The sequence below is a fragment of the Nannospalax galili genome, unplaced genomic scaffold (assembly GCF_000622305.1).
Source record: "Nannospalax galili isolate Female #2095 unplaced genomic scaffold, S.galili_v1.0 scaffold96, whole genome shotgun sequence".
Lineage (NCBI taxonomy): Eukaryota > Metazoa > Chordata > Mammalia > Rodentia > Spalacidae > Nannospalax > Nannospalax galili.
In genome coordinates this window covers 8358562-8367980 of record NW_008342018.1, presented here as the reverse complement: position 1 = coordinate 8367980, position 9419 = coordinate 8358562, and positions in this window count along the sequence as shown.

Below are 9419 nucleotides of genomic sequence, written 5' to 3'. Positions count from 1 at the left end.
ATTAGAATAAAGACAATAACAGTATCTCACTCATAGAATTGTTCTAGTAATTTAATATTTTAATATTTATGAAGAACTTAGAGGCAGGTTTATATTTGAGGCAGGGAGACATTAGACGTTTTACTGGAAGGAAAGATCATGTTATTCTTTAAACATTACATTACATAGAATAAGGCTAGTATTTTATGTGTTTGGGAAAAAATGTGTACAATAGAGAAATTACATGCAAAACTTATCTACCCTTGAAACCTTAGCAGCAGAGTAATGGCAGAAAATATGGGGGTACAGTTTACAAAGAGAGATCATAGACACAATGTTCTACAGGGTGGGTTACACACTGTTATTTCAAACACATCACTTACAATAAGAAAAGGTTTCTTGAGACTCAGATCAACTACTTTCCTTATTAAATGAAACTATTTTTATCATTAAATTATACTTTTTTTGGAGATAATGAAAGTCCTGTAAGGTGAAAAAAACCAATACAGTTTTCTTTGTGACAAATTTTAGTGATAATTAGGTGAGAGATGTCTATATAGTTGTTCAAGTTGAGGTTTAAATTATGATTCAACATTTTTTTTTTGGCTTTTTTGCTGATTGTTTCTTGACAGGGTCTCCCTAGTTACAGCCCATCTGAATTTCATGATGTGAACCAGGGGAGCCTCAGTCTCATAGAGATCTACCTGCCTCTGCCTCCCGGGGGGGGGGGCTGGGATTAAAGGTGCATGCCACCAAGCCTAGCATATGAGTCAACATTTTTAAAGAATATACGCATTACCCGATGTACAGGCATACACCTTTAATGCCAGAACTCGAGATGCAAAGCACGGGGATCTCTATGAGATCAAGGGCAGCCTAGTCTGCACAGCGAATTCCAGATCAGTTGGGACTATAGGGAGTCCCTGTTCCCTAAAAATATAAATAAATAAAATACATATTTATACAAATGTTTTTATATGTACATATTGGAATTTATGAATTTATTTGCTTTTTCTTATTTTTGAGAATTTCATATATTTAATTAGATATAGTGAAATATTTTCATATCAACCCAGTTTTCCATTTCCAACTCTTCCCAAATTCCCCTCAAAATTTCTCCCTTCCAACTTCATGTCTACTCTTTAAAACTTATGTTCTTATGATTATTCTTAACATAATTATCATTTTTTCAGTGTAAGTTTTTGAAACCACTGATTTTGTACATACTAATTGAGTGCTCTTCTACTGAGCCACATCACCAGCCCCTTATTGTTTGAAATCAATCTTTTGTATAAGCAGTTATTCTGAGAGCAACATGTTCAGCTTCCTTAGTTTATAAACTTTTCATATTCCTCATACAATTTTAAATAATTGTAAAATGGATGTTGCATCTATCTTGTTTGCTTTTTCTTAGCACACAATTTCCCTATATGACACACAATGTTTCAATTAAGCTAGTGTGTCACTGATGGATACTCTACTGTAATTGTCATGTCTATAAATGTCCTTTTGTGTGCTGCCCTTCAAAAGATGCTCTGTTTACATTCTATGCATATAATAATAGCATTGTACTCTATTAACCTTGCTTTGTATATATTCCTTAATGGCTGGGGGAATATTTGCCAACAAATGCTTAGGATTGTTTATATACTGTGTTTGTTTATGCATGACAGTTTCAAATATTTAGAAAGTAATAAAAAATCAATTGTACTTTGGTCATTCAAATGCTCCCCAAATTTCATTTTCAGTCATGTTTATATTCTGAACATTCTATAAGCATTCACAATAGCTTAACTGTCATTTCCTTTCAAGCAAGTTGGAAATACTCTTACCCGAAGAAAAGAAAAAAGCATTGAGAACAGTGGCTGGCTAAGTGTAGTACTCCTTTGAATAGTGTAAATTAAGTATTACAGAGACACTTCTAGAGCCCCATGCCACCCCCCCACTAATGTATAATTCTGTAACCAAACACATATTGTCCTTCACACATTCAAATATGCTGTGACACACACTCCGTGTGTGCTATGATGTCCTTTGGAAATGTCCTTTCCTGGTAATACTTTACCTCAGATTTGGGGTCCATTGCAATAACCAGAACAAGCTTCCCCTCTCAAGATTCTAAGCCCACCCGTAAACCTTCCAATAAACTCAGTGTTCATGGATTACAATGAATAGAAATTAGACAGATGTTTTTGGGAAGATCATGATTATCCCTGCTAAACTCATTATCTTTAATGGTCAAAAAATTCTGTTGCCAAGTTGCTTACAAATGGTTCAAGGGGTTTTAAGAAGTGTTGCCAGGTGTAGTAGTGCACAACTTTAATCCCAGCACAGGGGGGATACAGAGACTGATGATCTCTGTGAGATTCAGGCAAGCATAGTCTACATAGCAAATTATGAGAAACTTTCTTAATATTTCAAAATATTAAAGAAAGTGTTATGACAAATTCACAATGGAAATCAGGAATAGTAAGTAGGAGTATAATAGAAATATTTGACAATTTTTAACTTTGTCCAGAAAAAGAGCATGACATAATTTATAATTAGTGAAATGTGGTTGCTGTTTAGAACCAGCTCAGAGCTTTGCAGTGAAACCCCAGATAACATGCCATGAGGAATCCCAGAACCACAAAGCCATTCCTTTGTAACAGAAAAAAAGTTAGAGAAATGAAAATAAGTTTCAAAAAATGTCTTTCCAAACATGAGAGAAAACATGTCTCTTACTGTTCTGAGTCTAGGTTACCTCACTCATTATAACAGTTTCCAGTGATATCTATTTACCTATATATTACATTATTTCATATTTCTCTACACCTAAATAGAACTCCATTGTGTGAGTATGCCACATTTTAATTATCCATTCATCAGTGGAGGGACATATAGGTTGTCTCCATTGTCTAGCTCTTGTGAAAAGAGCGGCAATAAACATGACTGAGCAAGTATCTCTACAGGAGTATATTGAGTCCTTTGGGTATTTGACAAGGAGTGGTATAGCTGGGTCATATAGAAGATATAGTTTTAGGTTTTTGAGATTTATCCACACTCAGTTCCTTATTGCCTGCACCATTTTGACATACAGTCAGGAGAGATGTGGGGCTTACCAATAAAAAGAGTCTTGTCATCATTTGTTGTCAGTTGTTTCTATCTATCTATCTATCTATCTATCTATCTATCTATCTATCTATCATCTATCTTCTATAATCTGTTTATTTATTATTTATTTATTTAATTTAAATTTTAGGCCAGCTGTATTCTACTTCTCCAGAGCTCACACCTATTCTATTTATACACTTTCCTCCACACTGTCCCTATCCCTGCCTTGGGCCCATGTTCCCTCCTGCTGGTCTTCATAAGACTCTTAGACTACCCTGGGAAGTCAGACCTCACCCATTGTGGCTTGATTGCCCTGCACCCTGACCAGCTACATTCTTCTACTCTAGAAGCCACACCTACTCTCCCTAGAGAGTTAGACACTCCCAGAGATGGCTCCATGCCTGCCTTGGTTATAGGATCCCTCCAGATAGTTCCCAATGACCTCCTGAGTAGCCTACCAGAATGGAACCACTAAATCCTCATAGTCTTGAATTCAGCCTAGCCCCTTTGCCTTGCTGGAGAGCTCTTGACTAGTCAGACTGGAACCATTTTGTCCCACCAATAAAAAAATAAAAAGCGAGAGCCTGAAGCACAGACCAACTAACTATTCAAACTGGCTCAGAAAGCAACCAAGCCACATCAGCAATATAAACAGAACCAAACTTCAATTAAACAAATGTAGATGAGAATTTCATATCAGAAATACAACCATGAAAAGAAACCATAAACCCATAGAACAACACAAAAAATGTATGGAAAAAACAAGATAATATGTCCCCACCAAAACTCACCAGTCCAACAGAAATGCAATAAAATGAGGATCACACTACCCAGAGGAAACCCAGGACACAGAATTTGAAAGAAGAATCATAAATATGGTCAAAGAATTCAACAACTTTAAAAAAATACACAACTCAAAGAATACAAAGATCATAGGATTAAACTTCTGACTGTATTTCAAGAAAAAACAAATATATATTTGTAAATGAAATGAAAAAGACAATACAGGATTTGAAAAGAGAATTCACAAAAGACACAGACTATTTTTTATACTTTTAAAAAACAATTATAATAATTATGTTTTATTAGTGTTCTTTACATAATATTTTACTATATTATATGTATATATATACATATCTATTTTAACTGAATTTGGTTATTTCATACTGTACATCTTACTTATATTTATACCCCAGCACCTATCCCATAGCCCCACCACCACCACATTTCATGCATTTTGTCATATATTTTAAGGCCTGTTTGTGTCCCCAAATGTCCCTCAGTGAGAGTTCATCCACAGGAGCCTGATAAGCCTATGTAGCATCACTCCCTTAAAGATCAATTCTCCCTCATGCAGCAGTGATCAGCAAATAATAGTTCCTCAGCTAATGTTGATGTCTCTTGCCCATTTCCCTAGTTCTGTGTTGGGATTTGTCTGTTTTCAGCTTGCATGGGTCTTGTGCTTGCTGTTACCATAGCTGTAAGTTTATATGAGGAAGTTCCCAGGCCCTTGGAAAGCTCTGTTTTCTTGTAGTCATCCACCACTCCTTAGTTTTTTCACCCCTTTTGCATTGGTCCCTTGAGGCCAGGGTGACTGAGGTAAAATATAAGAGTCATATCCTGAGACAAGCATTCTTCAGTTTCTTAATTGCTAAATTTTGGCCAGTTGTGGCTTTCTGTGTTAGTCATAGTCTGTTGCGTGAAGAAGCTTTGCTGGTGAGAGTTGAGAAGTACATTAATATTCTACCACCACCTCTTCTGCTATGCTCTGTGAGACTTTGGTGTAGAGGCTCCATTGTAGATTTAGATTTTTGAGGAATGCTGAGATAGTTATGACTTTCAAGGGTTCTAAGTAATGGACACATCTGTATTGTGACAATGGATATTAGACTTTAGAAATCAGGTGTGGAGTATATAGATTATATCTAAAATTGTCTCCAAAGGCCCATGTCTTAGGAGCTTTGTTCTCATGGAGGCATTACTGAGTGACAGTGCAGGCTTTGTGAGATGAATCCTCATTTGATGGGTAGCATTTAAGTCTTGGAAGGCATCCCTTTACTTGGATTTTGAGGCACTAATCTCTGTCATTCTTTTGTTCCAGACCTAAAGGTAAGCATGTTTGCCCTTCTATGAATTCCTACCCTGAGGAGCTACCATGCTAAAACCTGGCCCCAAAACCAGAGGACCTAGTGATAATAAATTGAAACCTCAAAAGCAGTGATCCTAAGTAAACTTTTATTCTTTATAAGTCGATCATTTCAATAGTTTGGTTATAGTGATGGAAAGATTACTTCACATGTCTGCATACCAGTATCAAACATGGAAAACTTATTAAGAGTTAATATGACTATAAGATTACAGTAGGATTTGGATAACTTGTTCTATTGGTTTAAAACAGATAAATGTAACCCCTTCATGCAGCAGTGGGCCAGGAGCACAAAAGTTCACAAATGGCCAAAGTGTAGAGTTTGCTGAATGATGGCCCTTGGACAGGACCCCTTATTAAAAATCACCCACCCAGGGCTCAGGATCCATTGTTGAAGATTTTAAGAGCCAGGGAGGAGTTGCATGACCATATGGAAACAGAGTCCTACAAGCTACTGGTAACTTGCTCATATGATTCTATGGCAATGGTATCAGCATACACAAGTCCATGCAAACGCAAACAATAACCCAGCATAGAACTTGGAAAATGAACAGCAGACTTCAGTCTTATCTGAAGGTGTGATGGCTAATCCTGGGTCAACTTGACTGGATCTTGGATTAACTGAAATGAGAAAGATCTTCTTGATTGGATCATCTGAAGCTGGAAGACACACCCTAAATGTGGGTGTTACCTTCTGATGGCAGCCTGTATAAAGGGCCAAGGCAGAGGAGAATACCAGGCTTCATGCAGCTTGCCTTCTCTCTCACTGGTGAGTTCGTCTTGCTGCTGTTGACTGAAGACTAGCTGGTCTTTTGGAATTTGTCAGACCTTCAGTGCCAGATTGGGACTAGTGAGACACCCAGCCTTGTGGACTGAGTGACTATAGATTCTTAGCCTCTCCAGTGTGGTGCAGCCATTGTTGGACTACTCAGACTCTAACCTGTGAGCTAAACTGATAAATCTCTGTACATATATATTCATTGTACCGGTTCTATTTCTTTGGCAAACCCTGACTAATACAGAAGAAATGTTGGCAACTGATTGCTGCTAGATGAAGAGCTGACCTTCGTAAAAGACTCTAGATAGGCTGACTAGACTCAGTGGATGGACTTACATTGGGGAATAGCTGGGGACACTGACAACTCAGTGGGGCTTAACAGAGATGACAGAGTGTATGGGCTCAAGTGGGGAGCTATCAGAGGGTGCCAGTGGAGACAGGGGTATAAAAATGATTAAGATTGAGATGTTCTTATGAAATACACAAAAAAATTCAATAAAAAATAAAAATGTATTTTTTTCCTCTTTTTTATTTAAATTTCTGATAACTTCATGTATGACTTCTTCTTTGATTTATTTTTTTATTTTTATTTTTATTTATTTATTTATTTATTTATTTATTTATATTTTTTTTTGGCTTTTTTGAGACAGAGTCTCTCTGTAGCCCCAGCTGTCCTGGAACTCACTATGTAGACCAGGCTGGCCTTGAACTCACAGAGATTTGCCTGGCTCTGCCTCCCAAGTGCTGGGATTATAGGCATGTGCTACCACCCTGGCTTATTTCTTTTATGGGGCTTTTAGCTACTCTAACATTCCCATCACTGAAGAGGTATCCTTAAAATCTTTTAAGGATTAGATACAAGCTCTCAAATACTTTTGACATTTTGGCATTTGAAACAGAGTATGTTGCTAAGAGGCCCAAGGACATTTTGACGTTTAGCCAAGAAACCGACTACTTTTCTTTGGGGTCTTTTTACCCTAGCTGCCTAGCCAATTCCTACCTCCTATTCTTATCACACCATCCTCTGAAAAGATTACCCAAATTGCCAATAGGAACTATCTAAAAGACTCCCAAATTTCATAACTCTCATCTCTAGGGGGAAAAGAAAGTCCTTGAATCATGACTAGGAGATGTGAAGGAGAAGTAAAGGCCAGAGTAATTAGCATTATAAGTTCTAGACGGGGAATTAGATAAAAAAAATCAGCATATTTTAACAAGCAAAGACCTAAATAGTACTAGATAGCGAATGAAATTTTTAATGGTCTTTTCTGAAACCAAAGCACAACATATTGTGGTTTAATGGTAATTAACTTCTAGGTTTCGGCATTTTTGACACCCTGTCTATAAAATGAAGTCAGAGGACAATTAAGGATAATACCCTGAAATACAAAAATAATACATACAACCTGATAATAATGGACATTATCTTAACATATATTGTTAAAAATACAGACTAAATAAAGTAAAAAACTTATTTGATGTGAATTCGATCAAAACATTTTATACACACGTGCAAAATTCTCAACTCTATGCTCAGCATCATTACATTTTTTCAACAAATAAATATATATTCATAATTTTCTTGTTTTTCTCTCCAGAGTAAATTTAGTATTAACATTTAGAAATAACTTATCATACACTTTTTCAACAAATATATATTTAAGCTTTTCTTAAGTTTTTCTCTCCAGAGTATCTCATTGTTAACATTTAGAAATTCCTTATCCTTATGATATGCTGGTACCACTGAAAAAGTAAAATATAAATATAGACAATTTTGGTGTTTTGAAAAGTGTTTCTAATTTTATTTGCATCGAAGCTCCTTCCAAGAGAATGTAAAGACTGAGCAAATGGAAATAATACAAGTTGTGTTATAGTCACCAATACCTTAAAATTTCTGATTTGTATATTTTTAAGATGAAGGTTTTAGAGTTGTATGTCATATTCTCCCTGAAAATAAAAGATCTGCAATACATAAATGCCTGTACTTTGTTAATAGAAATCAGGGAACTACAAATCCACCCCAAATTTTGTGTATATCCTCATATAAGGATCATCATAACTCAAATAATTTTAATAATCATAACCACTATACTAATCCTCAACTCACATGTGCAAAACCAAGACAAAACAATCACTTCAAAATCTCATATTGAACTCATTAAATATGTACAATTTTATCTGCCAATCAAACAATAAGATGAGCTTTTTTAAAGAAAATAATCAGTTTATTTGAACATTAGTGGTTCACGGAATTCTGGTTTTCTTTACAGGGTCCCAAGAGGACAAATAAATCACTGAATAGATTAGATAATAGGATACAAACACTTATATGGCATCTCAGAACCCACATCTACTAGAAGATAAGACTTTGCTTCTAGCAGTACAATTCCAGATGCTATTGAAAAGTTGATAATTCCTTTAAATAACAACTACAAATGGCTCAATGGTTAAAAGCACTGACTGATTTTGCAGATAACCCAGGTTTGATTCCCAGCATCCACATGGTGGCTAACAAGCATCAGTAACTCCTGTTCCATGGGAATCTGACACCCTCTTATGACCTCGGTGAGCACTGCATAACATGAGTGCACCTACTGACATGCAGGCAATAAACTTATACACAAAAATTAAAATAAAAGGATAAGAAGAAAGAAAAAAAAGTGTGAATCATTGTACTTCCTTCTAATGGCCTATTATTAATTACTTGCATTTTGTCACATTTAAAAGCAATCTATTAAGAAAAGTACCCCATGAGGTCTTCTTTAACAATGTTTGAAATTATTATAGAGCCAAAATAAAATAGCAGGGTCCTAGGTTTTGTTGTCAATCATAGGTTATCCATCTTGCACTTATGTTTTAATGCACAGTGTAAAAATGTTTGATTTCATTGAACTTCATGATTTTTTTTCAAACAGAATAGGAATAATTGTCAAGTATAATGACTAATACTTTATTAGACATCATAAAAATTGACACAGAGTAAATAGTAACCATGATATAATTCTTGTCAGTTCAATATGCACCTTGTATTCTAATATCTGACATATTTTTATTTGTTTAAGATTAAATTGATTTTTTTAAAGTAGACTATAATATACCAGGCTTTGGTGAATGTCTGTGATGATGTAATATATTATGCTTCACATGAAAACTGAATAAGTTTTCAGTTTCTTCAGCTACTCTTTCATATTATCTTGTATGGGTCAGGATATCACAGTAGTCTGATATCATCATGCCTTGATATTGGGTCTTTTTGTTCTGTTTTGTTTTGTATTTTTGAGACAGGGTCTCCTTGAAGTACCTGCTGGTCTGGAACTCACTATATAGACTAGGCTGGTTTCCATCTAACAGAGATCTGCCTGCCTCTGCTTCCTCAATATTGGAATTAATGGTATACGCCATCATGCATAGCTTGGTGTAATA